Source organism: Octopus sinensis, linkage group LG4, assembly GCF_006345805.1.
Source record: "Octopus sinensis linkage group LG4, ASM634580v1, whole genome shotgun sequence".
Taxonomy (NCBI): domain Eukaryota; kingdom Metazoa; phylum Mollusca; class Cephalopoda; order Octopoda; family Octopodidae; genus Octopus; species Octopus sinensis.
In genome coordinates this window covers 82202356-82225608 of record NC_043000.1, presented here as the reverse complement: position 1 = coordinate 82225608, position 23253 = coordinate 82202356, and positions in this window count along the sequence as shown.

Below are 23253 nucleotides of genomic sequence, written 5' to 3'. Positions count from 1 at the left end.
ATTTAAAATATACTATCTTTTTTTCTTTTGCCTCTATTATTTCGGGAGGTACGAAACTTTGATGATGTCTTCTGCCTTTGAAAGTTCTCGAATTTTGTCCTCGAGAGGGATTGTAAACATTTCTTTCTTTGTGTTTGCTACATCAGCAAACCTCTTGTTTTTGTTATTGTTTTTGTTGTTGATGTTGTCGACGTTACTATTGTTGTTGTTGTTACTGCTGCTACTGCTGCTGGTGTTGTTGTTGTTGGTGGTGATGGTGGTGTAGTTGTGGCCACTTCCACCATTGCCACTCTCCACACCGCCATCACCGCCCTTCAGTTGTAGTATTATTTTCTCCGCTAAAATGCATTGCGTTCTGAACTGCGTTGCTATTACTAACACTACTACTACTACTTCCACCGCTGTCTCTGCCACCGCCGCCACTGCTCTTGCCGCCGCTACTGCTCTACTACTTTGAACTTTTCCGACCTTCCTTTTCTTCTCTCCTTCTGTAATGTTATCAGTAACGGAGGGAAGAGAGGAGAAATCTTCAGCATTCAAAAAATTTTTTTTCAAGAGGGGTAGTTTTCTTCCTTAACTTTTCCAAGATGCTTTCTGCCATCTTGCTTATTTATATTGGATTAAAACGGCCACCGAATTTATTTGGGACCGAATACAGCCCCGCTAGAGGCTAAAGAAACATAGGAAACCTGTGACAGGTCTCTAGTGTTTCTATTAACAAACTGGAACAATATTTAAACGAAAAAAAGTCCACAAACGGATGTAAACTAAAGTAGCGAGAAATATAATAACAATAATAATAATAATAATAATAATTATTATTATTATTTTTGTTATATGCAGAAGACCTGAAAGTTTGTGGGAATGGGCTAGTAAAATTCATCGACTCAACTGTTACTAATGTTTTCGTTTATTATATATAAATTTCTTATATTGGCCACATCAGTCCAAGATGCTGAGGGCAGTTAAAAGACAAAAATAACAAGATGGTGATGAAGGAATTTACCTAACATATAGCAAAATCACCAACCTAGCAAGAAAGAGTCAACAAAAGTGTGTGAGGGATGTATAACAACATAGGGGAATTCCAGGGTATCTCCACTTTCAATCTCTGATAATCCAGACACACCAAAGGTCAAATCCACAGCCCCTAATTCTTACTACCAGCCTGCAGGTATATCGTTAATGTGCGTCTCTTTTGCTACGCCAGCTTCAGTACTGTAGGCACTTTTACTGTTACATTTACTGGAGAGAAGCACTTCTCTTTCTAGTTTCACTTTCCTCATGCTTGATATACGAGGAGGTGCTGAAAAGTTCCTGGTTTTAAGGGTTTCGCGGAAGACCTGGTTGGAGGCTCAACCTTCTGAGTTCTTTTACAGGGATTAGGAAAAGCTAAAGGACTGCTGCAATAAGCGAGTGAATCTGAGAGGGGAATATGTTGAATGAAGTCGTAATTAACTGGTCTTCCTGGTCCTCTCATTACCCAAAGCCAGGAATTTTCAGCAACCCTTATAGTTCGGGTTGGCAATGCAGGGGTCGGTTTAAATGCAGCTATGTCTCACACGCACACACACACACACACACACACACGCACACACGCGCGCACACACACACACAACACACACACACACACACACACACACACACACACAGTGATAGATTGACAGAGAAGAAGTCTACCTAGATAATGCAGATTTTATCTCAATTTATTTCTCTTTGATGTGTATTTCTGATGTGCGTGCATGTGAGTGTGCACGCGTGCGTGTGCGTGTGCGTGTATGTTAGGGCTGGTAAATTAGAATGTTCGGTAAATAACAAACATTTATTAATGAAAGGACTCAATAGTTTTAGTAGAGTGAAATGTATTATACGTATTAGGTTGAATAGGACATCAAAGATGAGGAGGAAACCGATATAAGCGAAACATGTAGTTCCGGTCAACCCATTATGTATTGTTATATATGCATGCACGCATACACTTACTCATACACAAAGACACAGAAACACACACTCACACATACACGCACGCGCAATTACACATGCACATACTCTCTCACACACGCACACGCGCGCATACCCGTACACACGCACTATATTGAAGAAACTGATTAATTGATAATTTCATATTATTGGATTTTATCATTTTCTATCGCTCTTGCTCATTTACACACACACACGCACGCACGCACACACTCACTTTCTATAAATGTACATACGTATCCTTATATATATATGTATGTGTGTGTGTGTGTACATACATATATATGTGCACACACACGTGTATACGGGTGCATGCGTGCGTGTGTGTCTATATAAGTTATGTATTTTCTTGAATATCATACATAGACCAATCAACAAAAGGTTGCATATCGATCTATTCTGCCATGTTGATTTATTGACATTCTAGCCAAATCAGTAAGGCGACAGACATTTATCGATCTGTTCAGCCATGTGGGATTTTCAATAGAGACTGTCTATTGATGCAATGAAAATGTCGGTGAATAAATAGCGTCTCCTTTAGTCACGTGAGTAACTGAACCCAGGGGTTGGGAAGATTGTGGGCTAGCGGTTTCAACAGCTTAATGTTCAATAGTGATACGTGGATGAACACTATATTTCTCCGCCTCGATTAGATGCCAATCTATAGCTGATAAAGTGTCTTTGAAATTTTTATACTAACAATTCTGAGAGAAAACCGCAGTGGCTTTCTAGAAGCAAAATTCGCGAAAGACCAACAAAAAGCTGATTTCTTGCATAAGTCGTAAAATTCGATAAACTATGGTGACCTGGCAAAACGTGAACGAACCTGTGCACATATTTCATTATGCATCATCAAAACCGTACGTCTACAAAGACATTTTTTTAGTACTCGCAACGGTACTAGAAAAACAGAGAGACTAGCCAGCTTGTCAGAAGTGGTGATGTTCATTCGGAAGTTCTTGGATGGCAGAGGTCACAGGTGGTGGCTTTTTTTTCAATGGTAAAGCTAGCTAAATTCTATAAATAAATAAATAATAATCTGTTGAGTGTATATGAAAATAATAATAATGATGATGATGATGATGATGATGATATTAATAATAATAATAATAATAATAATAATAATAATAATAATAATAATAATAATAATGATAATAATAATAATAGCTGACACTGTAGTACATCTCAGCATTAGAAGCAGTGCAAAGGCAATAATAATAATAATAATATTGTAAACCTGACATTGTTTTGGTGAACAGAAAAGAAAAAGCATAGCTGATAATCGACATAGCATATCCTGGTGACAACAGGATCGAAGAAAAAGAAGAAAAAATGAACAACTAAGGCGAATTGGTGTGGGAAATATGCAGGCTGTGGGTAATGAAGAGAGTGGATGGGATGTCAGTGGTAAATGCCAGCAGCAATTGGCGCGCTTGGAGGTATTAGCACTCAACTACAAACGTGGCTCAAAAAGATTGGTACAAATGTAAAAATAGAGCACTTACAAAAATCAGATTTGTTTGTAACTGCAAGAGTTCTCTGCAGGATTCTTGAAGCATGATCAGTAAACAAGTGTCACCTTCGTTTGTTGGCTGTAGGAAGTTTCTATCATACCCAGCAAACTAAGCTGAGAGTTTTCATCCTCAAAAAAAAAAAAAGAAAAAAAGAAAGAAAATGAAAAGAAAGTAATGCTTTTTACTATAGGCACAAGGCATGAAATTTGGAGAAGAGGACTAATAAATTATCTCGACCCCAATACTTGACTGGTATGTATTTCATCAACCCCGAAAGGATGAAAGGCGAAGTCGACTTCGGCGGCATTTGAACTCGGAACGTACTTTATTTTATCCACCTCGAAAAGATGAAAGGCAAAACTGATTTCGGTACATTTTGAGCTCAGAGTGTAATGAGCCAGAAGCTAATGATTCTGACAGCTCGTCGCCTTTCTTCCTGTAGATCGATCTGAGTGACGTAAAATGTGTTATGGTGTATCTAAATAATTTGAGCTGAAAAAACGGAACAATGAAAGAATTATATCCTGCAATCAACAGGCAGATTGGTCCAATTCCAGCAAAATCAAAATCACCACAGTTCCCATTTTGACTTCATAGCAAGATTCATACCTGGACTCAAATTACATACATGCATTTATCGCAAATAGAAGCAGCTTCTTTTATCTTTGTTCCTTTTTTTTTCTTTAGGAAAATATCCTCCCCTACGTCGAAATGGGCGAGAGTGACCATCACCATCATCATTATTATAAATAATAATTATAATAATAATAATAATAATAATAATAATAATAATAATAATAATAATAATAATAATAATAATAATGATGATGATGATGATGATGATGATGATAATAATAATAATAATAATATAATAATAATAATAATAATAATAATAATAATAATAATAATAATAATAGTAATAATAATAATAATAACCATCGAGTATGAGATTGCAGACGGGAAAGTAGGAAATCGATAGTTGAAGAAACTCATTAGTAGTCTTATTTTTTTTTTTTTTTTTACAATTATATCTTATTGGTGTTTCATAATTCCATACTGTTTATCTTTTAAATTTCTAACGCACAGTTTAACTGAAATGTTTAAAATTATTTTTAAATTGTATTAACTAGTTTTAATGTGTGAATTTCCATACATTATTCACCCATTTTTTTTACTGAAATAATCATTTTTTAGAATATTCTATCAATATTTCTTTTAGAGTAATTTCAAATATCATAATGGCTATTTTTAAGTTAACTATCTTTCTTCGATGTTATTCACTTACCCCTCCCCTACTTCTATCTCTCTCTCTCTCTCTTTCCCTCTCTCATTTCTCCTTTCCTCTTCATCTACTCTCCATATACTTTTGTCTGTATTTTTTGTGCTTCTTCGTTTATACTCTTTTTTATTTCCTTTTCCCTTCTTTTTTTATCTCCTCCTCACATTTCTCTTCACTTACACTGCGTTTTCTCTACTTCTTTATTTTTTTTCTCATTTTCTTTTCACCTCTTTCTTCCCTAACTATCTCATACTATCTCTCTATTCACCCTCCCTTCTTTTTCTTTCAGTCTGATCGATTTTTCTCTTTCCTTCACATCTACCTCATATGCCTATATACTCTTATTAATTTTCGCCGTCTCTTTTTCATTAATCTTATTCTTTTTTCTTTCATTTCCTATTCTTTCATTTTAAATTGCACACACATACATACAGTCTGTCTGTCTGTCTGCCTCCCATCACTTTATCTCTCTCCCAATAACAAGATATAATGTTACCGTTTCGTTAGAACCGTTAGTTTCATCCAAAGAAATAAAATTTGAAACATTATCGAAATGGCGAATAAAATATATCTACTAAGATTTTAAACTCTGAATTTTTCTTTAATTGTGGATTTTTACCACGGCATGACCAGAATTATTTGTATGTATGTATGTATGTATGTATGTATGTATGTATGTATGTATGTATGTATGTATGTATGCATGTATGTATGTATGCATGTATGTAGGCATGCATGCATGTATGTATGTATGTTTATATGTATATATATGTATGCGTTTATGTATGTATGTATGCATGCATGTATGCATGTATGTATGTATACATGCATACATACATGTATGTATATTATTTACTATTAAGATGTCTGTATATGTGTGGATGCATGCATGTATGTAAGAATGGATGAATGCAAGTGTGTATGCATACATGTGTATTTATGTATTCATTTTTTGAAATATTCCATCAATATTTCTTTTATAACCATTTCATTGTTATTTTAAAGTTAACCGTTTTCCTTGGATTTTTTTCATTTATTTTCTCTCTCTCCATTTTCTCCTTTCCTCAACTTGCATTTTATTATATACTATTCGTCTCTCTCTATCATTCTTACTTTCCTTTTTCGTCTGTTTTCCCCTTTCTCCCCTTCAAAATATATTCAACAGGTATATCTTGTTTAGTTCTGTAGCTGCGCACCTAATATGAAAAAAAGTTTAGCAGGCTCAAACCAAACAGAGAGGCAACCTGTTCTGCAAAAGTAACGTCACATACCTACCCGTTGGACCTTGTGATATAAATGCTATTGTGCACGAGATGATGGTAATGTCAAAGGACTCCAAAGGGATGGCGTAGGTCTAGAGTAACGATCGAGCAACGGAAGTCTCACTAAAAACCAGATTGAACAACCAGAAGTCCTCATTTAAAATCCATGGAAGACATGACGCTACAGCGTTAGCACAAAACATATGGTTATTGAAGAAAAACTGCATTATTTAAAGTCAACTGGAGATTGCTAGAAAAGTGCAGACTACACGTCAACAGTGGGAAGTGTAAGAAAAAGAATATTTCTGGAGAATTTAATTCACCTTCATAAACTTTTAAAACGAAGATTTTTTCTCCCCTCCCTTATCAACGGAATTACATTTTAGTTAATTGGTCAAGTCCGACCTTGTATTTAAGACTGGTCTTTGCCCCTTTTGGAGTTTTACCCCTCCTTCCTATATTCATCCGTTCTTTCATACTCTGACTCGTATTTTTCTCTTCTCCGCCATCCCAATAGCTCTTTATTCCTTACCCGCTTCTCTCATAACAAACTCTCTTCCAGCCTTCGTCTCCCTACCTTTCTCCTTATCACTCTCCTTTCAATTCACTTCTTTCAATTTCTTGTTTTATAATCATAAGAGCTTTTTCTCACACCTAATACCACACATACATACATATAATACACTTCCATAAGCTGGCTATATACCACCACCTACTCATCCCCCTCCCGCTCTTTTTCATCTTTTCTCGTCACCTTTCACCCTACCCCATCCATTTACACACAAGTTGACAACCACTGTGTATGTATGTATTTGTATACAAACAGACACACACGTACCCACACGCACACACACACAAATATATATATATATTCTTTTATTCTTTTACTTGCTTCAGTCATTAGACTGTGGCCATGCTGGAGCACCGCCTTTAGTCGAACCAATCGACCCCAAGACTTCTTCTTTGTAAGCGTAGTACTTATTCTATCAGTCTCTTTTACCGAACCGTTAAGTTACGGGGACGGGAACACACCAACATCGGTTGTCAAGCGATTGTGGGGCGACAAACACACGCACACACACACAACACACACACACACACACACACACACACACACACACACATATATATATATATATATATACGACGGGCTTCTTTCAGTTTCCGTCTACCAAATCCATTCACAAGGCTTTGGTCAGCCCGAGGCTATAGTAGAAGACACTTGCCCAAGGTGCCACACAGTGGGACTGAACCCGGAACCTTGTGGTTGGTAAGCAAGCTACTCACCACACTGTTATATATATATAAGTAAATTTCGAACGCGTGATAGCTGTAAAAACAGCCTAGAAAATTAGGTAAATACTCTAAGAAGATAGAAAAAAATTGCCAGCAGGCGGCTATTGGGAATCGAACCCTGTATTTCTCAAAAATAGATATGGCCTGGAAAGGTTTAGGAAGGAATCTATTACACTATTCCATCGTATGGCTTTAAGAATCACTTTAGATATGAACTTTAGAAGTATCATTTTCTTAGAATTTCTTTAGGTCTACATATCAGCAGTTTTTGTCCTCACCGTAAGCTTAATGAAATGTTATTCTATGTTAATAAAAGCTCCAACCAACCACCTGGGATCCTTAAGAATATAGCTCATAATATAGGTAAGCAAATTTCTTTGTTGTTTGTTAACGAGACCGCCTTCACAACGGCCTAATCTTATTACAACGATGCTCTTAAAAGCATGTTCTCTGAGAAGATCTTGTATATGAGCACAACCATAAAATTAATACAAAGTATGAATATTCACGTATAAGAGTAAAATGTAAAAGTCATATACATAATGTCTATATGCATAAATTCCGTATACATGAAACTATATGAACATACGTACATACACATGCACATACTCACTCACGCAAACATACACGCGTACGCATGCACACACATATATTAAGAAATAAAGTTGATAGTATAATGTCTGCCGTTATAAACAACTTAATTTAAAATTCTTCTTTAAGACATTCCTCGTTATCTTGTAACGAGCTGGTATTAAATGTTACATCAACATACTATAATGAAGCACTTAGAAGAAGTGGTTTCTATGAAAGAGCTAAATGCAACCCGGATGTGCGTATACCTTCCCTAGAGCATAGAAAGAGACACATCGATTGATTTAACCCAACATTCAGCCTACACGTTATTACTTCTATAGCTCAACTTTTCTTCAAACGCTTGCATATACAATTCCTACACAACCATAAATACCACAACCGGCTAAACAAAAATAAGGTAAATATTCCAATACTACGATGTAAAAATTTTCTAAACTATTTCATAATATAACTTCTCAAAACGAAAAACCCCAAATATTAATTTGTCCTGGTCAAGGAAATCGTTAAACAAAAGAAATCATCAAGAGCAGTGGTTCTTAACCGGGGTTAGTATGGCTCTTGGGGTTTCATATAAGATTTTGTTGTTAAAATCTATCTGCAATAAATTGGTTTCACTTCTACAATGCACAAAATACTTTGCCAATTTTGTTTATACAATACCTAATATTTGATTATAAAAATATTTGTTTGTTCCTTCTCGAGCCACACCCGGTTCATGAGGGCCGGTTTCCCGATTTCATTGGCGTATAGGTTCCCCACCTGGACGGGACGCCGGTCCGTCGCAGGTGAGTTGCAAGATGCAGGAGGAAAGAGTGAGAGAAAGTTGTGGCGAAAGAGTCAGCAGAAGTTCGCCATTACCTTCTGCCGGAGCCGCGCGGAGCTTGGGTGTTTCGCTCATAAACGCACACAACGCCAGCGAGTCCGCTGCTCTAACCACTAGGCCATGTACCTTCACTTATAAAAATATAGGATTTTTTAATCATTGAATGACTATGGAGGTCCATCCGAGTAAAATAAGAATGAAAGTGGTCCATAGGTAAAAAATGGTTGAAAAACACTGGTCTAAAGCAATACAGTAAATACCAATTTTTTCTCTCTCTGTTAAAGTTAGTGTCAGTCCCTTTAAAAGAAGACTTAGGAATCAGATAATTCCTTATAAGTTGCCGCTCCATCGTCTCATATTTCGCATTTGATATCTTCTGACACCTTTCAAATTTAAGGGAAAAAATCCTATCATATGCTATGCATTACATTCAGCCCTGTACTTCTGAGTCACACGAAATTTTTCCATACTACGATTACTTAATAGACATTGCTTAAGGTGTTTAGAACTTGGAACTATTCTATATGGGTTACTTTTTGAAACGAGTAATTTCTACTCCTAAATACTAGTGCATATCCCTCCAAGTCTTTTGTAAACAATATATGCATCATGACTTCTAATCCTTACAACCTCTATTATTTATAAATTGTTAAGTTGCTCATCCTAATTTTTCCTCATATACCTTGTACTGACCTCATTGTTCGTGAATTATTGTTGCAACGATACTTGAAAAAGACTTATATCCTATATACACAGACACACACATATACACACACACCTACACACACATACACACACATAATACACATACGCACACACACATTGAAGTAGTCTTTGTATACTTTAAAATATCTGGCTTTCCATGTTTGAAGAAATGATATTGTATGTACCCTTCACAGACTTGAATATTTATCCGTGAAAGAAACTCTGAGTAACACTGTCTTAAACTTTACACGCTATATTAATATATATATCTACATGATTTTCAGTAGGGTAGATTTTCCTTGGGTGTGTGTTTAAATCTGGAGTGGTAACATCGTTCAAGATGTAGAGCGCAGTATTCCATTGTAGGCGTCACGTAGAAAATTGGAGCCTTTGCATGCTTGTTCAACCTTCTAGCTAGATCGCCCTTAAAATTATTCTTCTGTCTTACAAACATAAGGACCCATTAAACAATGTAGTCTAAACATACGAAAGACTTGGTAGTCTTTGACTGGGCCAGGTGAAAGGCATTTGATGGGAGTTCGAAATCTTTGAAATAGCGATGAGTTGAATAAGTTAAATTACGCATACACACATGCATACATATACTGACCGCAAAATCCACAAGTTTTGTTTTCTTTTTATTCTCTCTCTATTTACTTCATCGTGTTCCTTTCTGTGAAGACCGTAGGCTCGAAACGTAAAAGACTTTCTTTTCTCCCCGTCCCGAGCGCCAAACTAATACACCTGCTTGTTGTTTTATACACTTGTCTTCATCTTTTGTTTTTCTGTAAATTTCAACTATATATATATATATATATATATATATATATATTATATATATATATATATATATATATATATATATATATATATATACATATATACAATTGCAGCGTGGAAAGTGCTTATAAGCCATTCAAAAACACACAAAAACCGTTAGATTCGCTTCAATATTTAAATTTAATTTGCCAAAGTATTTTGGTCACTTTTGAGACCACGACCTGTTCACTGACAAAATTCCGTGATGTAGCGACGAAAATATTTTGGCAAATTAAATTTAAATGTTGAAGCGAATCTAACGGTTTTGTGTGTGTGTATTTAAATGGCTTATAAACACTTTCCACGCTGCAATTGCTTTTGTTTCAGCACACGATCTCAGATCAGGTCACTTGCTATGCAAATACATCTCCGTAATATATATATATATACACCCGCATATACGAGGGTGTGCTAAAATGTTGCTACCTTTAAGGCTATTGTGAAAAGCCTGGTGGTAGGCCCAGTCTTCTGAATTCATTTACAGGGCCTGGAAAAACTGAAGAACCGCTGCAGTAATTGTGTGAATCTGAGAGGAGAATATATTGAATAAAATCATTATTTTCAATCACAACAATTGGTTCAATGCAACGTAGTTCTCCAGCCGTGCAGGTACTTGATTATGCAACCGTTTCCCTGCATTATGAGATCACCTTGATAAACTCAATGACTACTACTAAATTCAGGCCACGACAGACAAAAGATGTTCTTGAAGCCGAAAATTTGAACTTACAGAGACAATATTTACATATCGCCTGAGGAAACACAACTAGACCTCATAATGCAGGGAAAGTACTTGCACGCCTGGAGAACTACGTAGCGTAGAGACAATTGTAGTGATAGAAAATAAATATCCAACCGTACTCATTAATGGCTCCAATTTTTTTCAATTATCTATTCGCAAACTACTGATGTCCAAACGCAAACCTGGAAGTACGTATGATACTACTACTGGATAGCAAAGCGTGAAATCTGAAGGTGGGCGAGTTTTATACTGTACACTACGATGTTCTTAACAGAATATACCAGAACTGTATATATATACACATACATACATATACATACATACATACATACATACATACATACATACATACATATAACATATATATATATATATATATATAATATATATATATATATATATATAAACAACGTGGGGAAAGTACATACGCATGTTATGTTTATTCGTTACAAGTTAGGATTTATTCTGTCACTACTCTCAGAGCTTTCTTGCTTAATATGATCATGTAGGCGACAAAAGGATAAGAGTATATACATAAGTGTGTATGTGAATATGTTTGTGTTTGTGTGTGTGTATTGGTGTGTATGTACATTTAACTATATATCTATATCTATCCACAAACATACACACGCACACAGATACAAACACAGGCACGCATACACACACACACACACACACACACACACACCACACACACACACACACACAACGTGGAACTGTTTCACCAAGTAGAAGAACACTCGATCAGCTAAGAGAGTAAAGATAATGTTATTATAAAGAAAAAACCCACAAATCTTTTAAAATACAGCTATCCAGGTTTTCCTGGTTGAAATAATAATGATTTATTTTGCCATTTTGCAAGCTGAGAACGAGGCAATTTGTCAGTTGTCTTTTGAACAGATAACGTTTAAACAAATTCCGATTTTATCAAAACCTACACTATCTGAATAGCAGTCGTCGAAAATCTCATTAAAAATTACTCGTTTTTCTGAAAATTACGAGGAAACAAAATTCCGAATGGAGAGGACATTTTTGTCGGTACACCTACTATAAATCATGAACTATGTCTTTAAGGAAACTCAACATTGTATTTGTTCCGGCAACTTCTGTAACAACACTGGTGCTAAGTTGTATCCGTCCTGGTTCTTCCTTGACAACATTTTTTAGACGAGGAAATCCTGGCTACCGCTATTTAACAAGATTCGTGTTTATTATTATTATTATTATTATTATTATTATTATTATTATTATTTATATATATATATATATACATATATATATATATATATATATATATATATTCTATATATATATATATATATATATATGTATATATATATATATATATATACGAGCAGTAATATCCGTCGCTGATCAGGTAATTACTTTTACTGTTTCTCTGGAGATACATTCAAGTATTATTATATATATAATATACTCCACCTGTATGTGTGTATTTTTATAAGAGAGAAATATGTAATAGCTGAAGTAAAAAACAGATCAATTTCATATATGAACCTTCAGCATGTGTGTATTTTATAAGAGAAAGACATGTAATACAGTTGAAAAAAGATCGATTTCATTCTTGAATGTAATGATAGTAATGGCAAATTAAGTTACTGAAGTATTCATGTCGCATTAAGAGTGAATATTTCTTTATAAACAATGGGTTTTCGTTTTATTTCGGGGTGCATAAGCAAAACGATTTGCTTTTGCTCCCACGCGAGATGCTCCTACATAAAGTTTCGAATCTGAGACTGAGTGAGACTACCACTACAGATTTAGATTTACTCCTCCTGTATGTGTGTGTTTTATGAGAAAAACATGTAATAATTTAAGTAGAAAAAGATGGATTTCATACACGAACTTCTTTTTGTTTATTATATGATAATAATAAATGAGCTGTACGTATTATTTTATTTATCAATGGAGTAATGGCAATTATATAATGCAGTTCATTTAAATAGGTAATTTAGTAATTCTTGAATGTAATGACAGTTACGGCAAATGAAGTTACTGAAGTATTCATGTTGCATTTAGAGTGAATATTTCTTTATAAACAATGATTTTTGTTTTATTTCGGGATGCATAAGCAAAAAGATTTGCTTTTGCTACCACTCGTGGTGCTCCTACGTGAAGTAGGCCATGAGAAAAGCATGGTTCTTAAAAACATGTAATAATTGAAGAAGGAGAATGGAAAGATTCAGTTTCAACGTGAATGAAGGTAGAAAATAGCTATATCATATAGAAGAATAGCTTTACAGAATGCAGGTGACAGTGCGACGGCACTGAAAAGGTCACAGGTGAGTAGAACACCCATTTGTCACAGTTTCTTTTGGAATTTGAATAGGCTATATGGCCAAGGAGAATTGAAATATTCAGTTTTGAATCTGAACCAGGGTGAGACTACCCCTACAGATTTAGATTTACTTCGCCTGTATGTGTATATTTTATAAGAGAAAACATGTAATAATTGAAGTAGAAAAAAGATCGATGTCATACACGTTAAGTTATTGAAGTATTCATGTTGCATTAAGAGTGAATATTTCTTTGTAAACAATGTTTTTGTTTTATTTCGGGGCGCATAAGCAAAATGATTTGTTTTTGCTTCCACACGTGACGCTCCTACATGAAGTTGTCCATGTGAAAAGCATGCTTCTTCAAGTTGCAACCCAGCAGCTTTTAGTGTTTGGCCCTGGGTTTTATTAATACTCATGGAAAATGAAATTGAGATAGAAAACTGTGACCGCTTAAACAGGAATAGGACATTAGATGGTATAACTGGTATGCGAGGAATGAAGACGGTCTCACCTTTACCACAACCAGTGAGAATACTTGCCTAAATGCAGTTATTCATACGTTTGTGCGCAATTAGTGTTGTACCATTGCACAATTTTTGTTGAGACAAATTAAGCAATAACATAGCATAATAGCTTCCCTTGAACCAGGTACTTTCGTTTTGCCGGAGAAGGAAAGAGACAGAATTTCGATTTTATATATATAAAAATAGCATAATAGCTTCCTCTGAACCATTTACTTTCATTTTGCTGGACAAACAAACAGACAAAATCTATCTTTATATATATATATATATATATATATATAACTAATATAGGATAAAATTTTTCGAAAAAAATGTTATCAATGGCCAGCATATTAAAAAATACCTTTAACGGTTAAAGTTATAAACAACTTATAAACAAGGACAAAAGAAAAAATTTCTAATGCCAAATATGCCGAAACTAGACACATCGTCCATAACCATATAATTCATAACTGTAAGCACGAGTCTCGAAGAAAGCCGACAGAAATTTCTCAAAAATTCCGTTATTACCATATCGGACCCGATTTCAGAGTTAATTCATAAGAACCTTCTCTTCGAGACGCGTGATTATAGTGATGAATTATATGGTTATGGACGATGTGTCTAGTTTCGGCTTATTTGGCATTAGAAATTTTCTCTTTGGCCCTGGTTTATAAGTTGTATATATATATATAGATATATGTACATGTGTGTGTGCATGTGCGCGCGCGTGTGTGTGTGTGTGGTGTGTGTGTGTGCGTGTAAGATCCAAGGATCGAGGAGTAGGAAGAAAGTTAGCTTCAAGCAATCCGTAGTAAATATAAAAACAACTTTCGGTAATTATACTGGTTTATGGAGGCGGAAGATTTTGGATTTTTTTCGTATTGGATTTTTTTCACGGTAGGCAACGAGGTTTGCCGGGTATGCGAATAAGAATACAAGCGTTAAGGAATGAAGTAGATAAGATCCGAGCTACATATGTTTCATAGCAAACGGAACCTCGGAAGTGATAAATATCCAAGCGAGGTTTATACTTTAGGCTGTACGTCAGGCCAAGGGTATCTTGATTAAAAGAAGTTCACATTATCGCGAGGTACATGAAATACACACAACACACACACACACACACACACACACCATATGTGTATATATATATATAATATATATATATATATATATATATTATATATACTCTTTACTCTCTCTTTACTCTTTTACTTGTTTCAGTCATTTGACTGTGGTCATGCTGGAGCACCGCCTTTAGTCGAGCAAATCGATCCCAGGACTTATTCTTTGTAAGCCTAGTGCTTATTCTATCGGTCTCTTTTGCCGAACCGCTAAGTTACGGGGGCGTAAACACACCGCCATCAGTTGTCAACCGATGTTTGGGGGATAAACACAGACACACAAACATATACATACGCACACACACATATACATATATACATATATACGACGGGCTTCTTTCAGTTTCCGTCTACCAAATCCACTCTCAAGGCTTTGGTTGACCTGAGGCTATAGTAGAAGACACTTGCCTAAGTTGCCATGCAGTAGGACTGAACCTAAAACAATAAGGTTCGTAAGCAAGCTACTTACCACACAGCCACTCCTACGCCTATATATATATATTGGCGTAAGAGTGACTATGTGGTAAGTATATATATATATATATATATATATATATATATATTAAGGCTTAACAGGGAACAAGACTTAACAGGGAACAAGCTGACAGACAACGCGTCTATGAAATAAATTACATACAAACAAAACAGAACACACCAACAATATCCTAATACCAGACCCAACCACCATACAGCACAAAACGACACACTAGAATAAGAAATACAACCACACACAAGTCGCTACTACCCATGAACCAAAATTACTGGTCCCCCCTGAACACAAGACAAACGCAAAAAAACCTATGTCAAGCAACATCCCACATACAAGCAGTTCGAAACAAAATATTTCACATACAGAAATTTACCACCCCACAACAAAAACAACCATAGATTCCCACACACACACAACAATCGGGGGCAACAATACCACCATTCCCCGACCCAATATCACACAACCTCACAGACAACTCATACAAACAAATTACACCCAACATTTTTTAGCCAGGGACCAGAGACACCAGGACACAGGCTGGAACCTAGTAATAAGGAAAAACCGAAGATAATCAATCTTTCAACCAAACCTCTTCTAACATAAAAATTGACACCCTCCACGCAGAGCCAACCTAAATGAAATCAAGGATAATATAACAGAATTTTGCAGAAAATTAAGACTAGCAGAAGCATCAACCAGTTCATTCAATACTGAAGATCACTAGTCAAGAACAAAAGTGAACACATCCCACACAGAGGAAGAAATAAAATCTTGACGAATTCTGTAACCACATTGAGAACTTTCCCTACCATACTATACATAAACAGAAAGTTAATCAAATTTTAACACTACACAATGGAAGGAAACTGATAGAACTTCAAAATGATGAAGATATAACCATTAAGGAAGCAGACAAGGGAAATGCAGTTGTAATAATGGATACATCATACTATAGAAATCTTGTAATTTCCTTGCTTGATGACAACCACCATTATGAAAAAATCACCAACTACATCCCACAAAAAATAACTCTATCTTCACTAATTAAAACCCATGAAAAGGAACTAACAACCAAAGAGATTGACTTTCTAACAACTTTAAATGCAAACCTAGCCTCTTCTATGGTCTGCCAAAAATTCATAAAAGCCAAATTATAAATGAAACTATTAAAAAATCACCAAAACATACATACACACACCCTAACCCCGGGGGACATAAAACTACGACCCCATTGTCTGGCCCAACCTGTGAAACACACAAACTAAGTCTATTTATGGACATCCTCCTGAAACCTTCCTTAAACATATCGATAGCCATATCAGAGATGACTTAGATATGTTAAACCACCTTCCAAAAAAGCCAAGGAAGAAACAATCATGGTTTCATTTGATGTAGTTTAATTATATACCAGTATACCTCATAATGATGGACTAGAGGCAATACAGTTCTGGATGGACAATTTCCGGAAGAAATACCAAAAAGGATCAGTAAAGAATTCATTACTAATCAATTGAATTCATCCTACATAATAACCACTTCATGTTAGACAATAAATTTTACCGTCAAAAATCCGGAATTGCTATGGGTACAAGGGCAGCACCAGTCATTGCGAACCTAACAATGGGCTACCTGGAAATAATCATTTACCAGGAAATCTTTATCAATCTTTGGAAACCCCCTCTCTCAATACATAAAGAGAATTGGAAACGATTCCTGGACGATTGTTTTATACTCGGAATGAAAACACAGATAAACTCCTAAAATTTAAAAACCTATTGAACGCATAAACCCAAATATACCAGTTCCCAATGGAATACAACCAAAAGGAGCTCCATTCTTGGATATACTATTAAAAAAAATTAACCTTAAAATAGAAACAGACATTTTTACAAAGCCACAGCGCCAAACAATACCTTCTTTTTAATTCATGCCACCCAAGACACACAAACAACATCCCCTTCAACCTTGCAAGAAGGATATGCACAATAGTGTCAGAACAAAATACCAGGAACTTAGATGCAAGAACTCAAAAACACCCTAATTGACAGACATTACCCAGCTCAACTCATAGAGGATGGGATCAGACGTGCAACCGAAATCAACATAGAACTTTAAGAAAAGTTCAATACAACAACACACACTTCCCCGAAAAATACTACCTTACATATCCACATACAACCAAACCACCAGAAACAAAGAAGCCTTCACCATCATCACCCAAGAAATTTACCAATACTTCATAAGGACCCCAATTAAAGGAAATTCTAAACATACACCAAATCATTAAAAGCTACAAACAACCTAAATCACTTAAAAAGATTCTCACAAAGGCAAAATTGTTTTCTGAAATTACGGATGCAAAAGTAAAAAAAATGTGGTAGACGGAACTGTGCAACATGTCCAAACCTGCTAGAAGGATCAGAATTCCTCTTCAAAGCACAGAAATTCAAGATAAAATCTAATTTTACTTGTGCCTCTGAAAACATAATTTATGTCATGAAATGCTCGGGCTGCCACCACGACTACGTGGGGTCTACGGGACTATCACTCAGACGTAGATGCACACTGCACTGATCGACACAGATTGCATTCCCAGAATACAGAATGATACCCTTTAGTGAGCACATTGAGAAATGCGCAAAGCAACTACTACCACAATTTTTAATCTTTCCATTTTACCAATGTGCTATCGGAACACCAACACAAATTAGACTAAACAAGGAAACATACTTCATTGAAAAATACAAGCCCAAACTTAACCATTCCAACATACTTTTACAGAGAAATTCACTCCAAAAGAAAGGCAAAAATTTTAAGCGATTATCTCCCTTACACCGGAAGAAATCACTTATTACCTCCCCTTATCTGGAACTCTTCTCAACATAAACATAACGATAACTCTTCTCAACGTAAACATAACGATGTAAGAAATTTGAAAAGCTGAACGCGAAACCGGTCATTTCTTCTAAACTATGTCATTGTAAGAAAAAAAATTATAACATTCTTCAGACATATTGACTCAAATATATATTTTTTAACCTTTTAAAACAAGCCTTCTGTAGTTTTTTCACTTTTTACTATTTTCTATATATTCAACCACGTGCTTTCACAAACCATCTTTCTCATGTCCTGTTCCCTTGGTTTGTGTCTATGTTTTCGTTTCTCATTGTGTTCGACGTCCCTTTGGTGTCCTGTACTCATATATGCGTGTATATGTACATGTAAGAGGTAGGTACGTACATATATGTTATATATATATGCATAGTTTTTTATTTCTTTTTACTAATATATTATACGACAAAACGCACGCACCCTCTTAAGTAAGATTGTTCTGTATATCAAGTTCGCCTTGAATTAACTCTCACGCGCACTCTGCTCTTTCTTTCTTTCTTTCTTTCTTTCTATCCCATCCTCTTTTCGCCTTTTTCCCTCACTTAACTTGTCTCTTCCTCTCTCTCTCATTCTTCATTCTCTCTCTCCCCCACCATTCATTCATGGTCTCTTCGCAACATTCCCCTTCTTCTCTTCCCTTCCTCTTGCTCCTCCTCCCCTATCCCGTCGTCCATCTGCGACGATACTTCCGCCGTAACTGCTAACGGTCTTTCTCGCCCGCCTTTTAAGGCTACTGGACGACTTTTCCTGCTCTCTCGTCGTTCACAAAAAATTCAGCGTTTGCAATACTTTTTTCGTTCGGCGTCAACAGCCCTTCTTATCTTGTTCTCCCTGTCCTGTCTTTTACTGTTATATATATTTTTTTACTGTTTATATATATATATTTTTTACTGTTTATATTTTTGTACTATCGTCTGTCTCGTTTTTTTAGCATTTTTTTACCATTTTTTACCCCTCTGCGAAAAGATCTCAGAATTTTAATTGATTTGCTTTTCGCAGGAAGGAAAGTTTCTTGTCGAAGATACGTCTCGCTTTTATCCTTCGAAACGTAGAGTAGATGAAACCTTAGCGACTGATGAGGGTTTTTTTCGTTGTGTAACTGTCCTGTACTCCAATTTTTTGTTGTTTTGAAAAAAATGTCCGTTCCTTGGTTGTGTCTATGTCTTCGTTTCTCTATGTGTTCGACGACGTCCCTTTGGTGTCTGTACTCATATATGCGTGTATATGTACATGTAGAGGTAGGTACGTACATATATGTTTATATATATGCATATGTTTTATTTCTTTATAATATAAGATATATATATATATATATATATATATATATATATATACATATATATACTATGTATATATATGTGTATTATATAATATATATTATATATATATATATATATATATATATATATATTATATATATATATATATAATATATATAATGAAAGAGCGACAGAGATGATTTTAACTTGTGGAAATAGTAATAAACCTAGGAGATAGAGAACCCTAGTAGAGAAACTTAATAGAAAAGCCTGAGTCATGTTGTTCATTGGGTTTACAGCAAGCATTTGCACCAACTTTCTATCAGCATTTCCAAAAAGTGAGACTGGCCCTACACATGCTTTTTCCCTAGACAAATCACCTATATGGATAGTCTAAAAGCTGGCTGTTAGACTGTCATACCTGGAAATCAATGGTAGAATCCACTATACATAGATACATACATACATACATACATACATACATACATACATACATACATACATACATACATACATGAGGCTGATAATACATACATATAGACAGACAGACATACACAGACATATTTAAAATCATAAGGAATTAGCATTTTATAATTATTATTTTATTGGATATAAGTTTCTATCTGTATTCCATATAATGAAGTTACCCTGAAAGAGGAGTTGCGGTTCTATTGTAAAATCCCAAATTTATCATAATAATAATAATAATAATAATAATAATAATAATAATAATAACAACATATATATATATATATATATATATATATATATATATATATATATAATATATATATATATATTATATATATATATATACAGAAAGTTAATTATACGGCCGGTCATAGAATGACCGGTGGTTTCGCATCCATATAGACGACTCGTCAGACTCCAATAAATACAAGAACATTGTAGTTCACTTGAAGAAATGTAGTACATAAGTAGAATTCATAAATGAAATGAGAAATGAGGAAAGCTTCTTAAAGTATAGAAAGTTTTTAAAAAACGTTTATATTTCGGGCACAGAGACTATCTTCAGGAGGATACAGTCAAAGAAATATATGTTTACAAAGATCCTGATATTTTGCGTAGACTGATGTGCAGCGAACCACCAGCTATTTTGCCAATGACTTCTACAAGAACATGCACCATCAAAACCATTACTCATTATTATCCCGACATTTGCTACCATCGCCAACAACGTCGATGTAGACAACATCATCACCCGCTCTACTACTACTACTACTACTACTACTATACTACTACTACTACTACTACTACTACATTCCTAGCCATGGACAACCGCTTTCATAACAGCTGCCGACCTACAGCCAGTCTTCCACCACAGTACCCAATGTGACCTCTAGGGCATCAACAATACCAGCATTGGAGGAGCTGCTGCTACTAGCAAAAGCACCGGACTAAAAGGAGGTCACTGTTCAAGCGGCTATCCAAAATGGCAGGATCTATGTAAGCATACATTTCTTTGGGCGTATTTTTCTGAAGATAGGACTTTTCTTTTTAACTTTCTACATTGTTGGAAGCTTTTCTTATTTCTCATTTCATTTATTAGTCTATACACACACACACACATACCACACACACATACATGCACATATCTCTTTTCTCTTTTACTTGTTTCAGTCATTTGACTGCGGCCATGCTGGAGCACCGCCTTTAATCGAGCAACTCGACCCCGGGAGTTATTCTTTGTAAGCCCAGTACTTATTCTATCGGTCTCTTTTGCCGAACCGCTAGTTAACGGGGACATAAACACACCAGCATCGGTTGTCAAGCAATGCTAGGGGGACAAACACAGACACACAAACACACATACATATATATATACATATATACGACGGGATTCTTTTAGTTTCCGACTACCAAATCCACTCACAAGGCTTTGGTCGGCCCGAGGCTATAGTAGAAGACACTTGCCCAAGGTGCCACGCAGTGGGACTGAACCCGGAACCATGTGGTTGGTAAACAAGCTACTTAACACATCCACTCCTGTACCTATATGTATATATACATTTTGTATATATATATGTACACACACACACATACACACACAAACACATATATAAATATATATGTACATTTACCATACATTTTCCGCCTCTCATTTCTATGCAACGCTCGCACGCTATTTTAAGGTAGAGCTTTAAAGAGGTGGCGTCCCTTCAACGTAAAAGTAGGTTGAAGAGAGGCATTCAAATATTGCGTAACAGAAAAGAAATTTCTACAAAATTAAATCATAGTCACACATCCTCCTTCCCCTATTTTTTTTAAAAAAAAGAAGCAGAAAATCATTCTAATAAATCTAGCAATTAAAAGAAAAATGCTCAAACTTCTGACTGATTGGAAAACCATGAGTAAGTCCAATCATTACATAAATGGAATGGAAGCCAACGATGTGATTTGTGCTCAGCGGAGAGAAGAAAACTACTCGGAAATCTTTACAATCAAGGTTAGATCCGAGGAAGATCTGGTTGCTAGTTTTAGCAGCCAAATCTTCTCCAGTGTAAGAAGCCTCTACTCCTCTTTGGAGATTCGTTGCGGGTGGTTGTTTTTTTACTGATTGTTGTTGCTGCTGCTGTTTTAGATAAGATCCAGAGGACACTGTTTTCAGTCGCGTCCAGAGGGCGAATTCTAATTAATGTTTACAGTTTAGTTGACTTACACGAAAAAAGAGGGGAGGAGGATGTCTTATATATGCTTCCACAATATGATCAGAGCCTCACTACCTCAACCACCATAACCATCATGACCGCCAGCACCTCTATCCCCATCGCTACTATTGTCATCATCACTATCACGACCGTTACCACAACTACCACCTCTACACATGCGTACGTTTCTCTCTGTCTATGCATATATGTATGTCTGTTCGTCTTGGATTTCTTGTTGTTTTCTTTACTTTTGTTAAGGGAGTTGATGAGCCGACTCAAGAGAGAAGGTGTTCTTATGGGGTGGCAGAGAGAGAAAGAGGCGACAAACGGAGATGTGGAGGAGTACGGCATCTCACTTGCTGAACAAACTAACTACAAGAGTGGCGATGGTAATGGTGGTGGTAATGGTGGTGATGGTGATGGTGGTGCCAGTGGTCTTGGTGGCGGCGGAGGTTGAAATAATGGTATTATAGGGACGGTGATAGACATGATGGTGGCAATGACGGCGGTGTAGTGGTAGTGTTAGTGAAGGCAATGGTATTGGTGTTTGCAGAATTGGTAGCGGAGATAGAAGATTTTGATGTTGCTATGGAGATGAAAGATGAAGCGGTGAAGGATGTGGTGGGGAAAATTTGCTCTAAGCGAATGTTTTCAATTAAGTTCGGATATTTACCAACCCTGGGTATCGAACTGATGTTAATATCGTTGTTGTTGCTATAGTTGATGTTGTGCTTATTGTACTTGCTTTTGTTGTTGTTGTTGTAGTCATTGCAGTTGTTGCAGCTTTTGCTGTTACTGCTGTTGTGTTTTCATTGTTGTTGTTGTTGTTGATGTTGTTGCTGCTGTTCTAGTTATTGTTATTATCATTATTATTGTTGTTGTTGTTGCTGAGGTTGTTGTTATTGTTGAGATTTTTGTTGTCGTTGCTGTTGTTCTAGTCATTGCTGTTGTACTCATTGTTGTTGTCATTGCTGTTGCTGTTGTTGTTGTTGATGATGA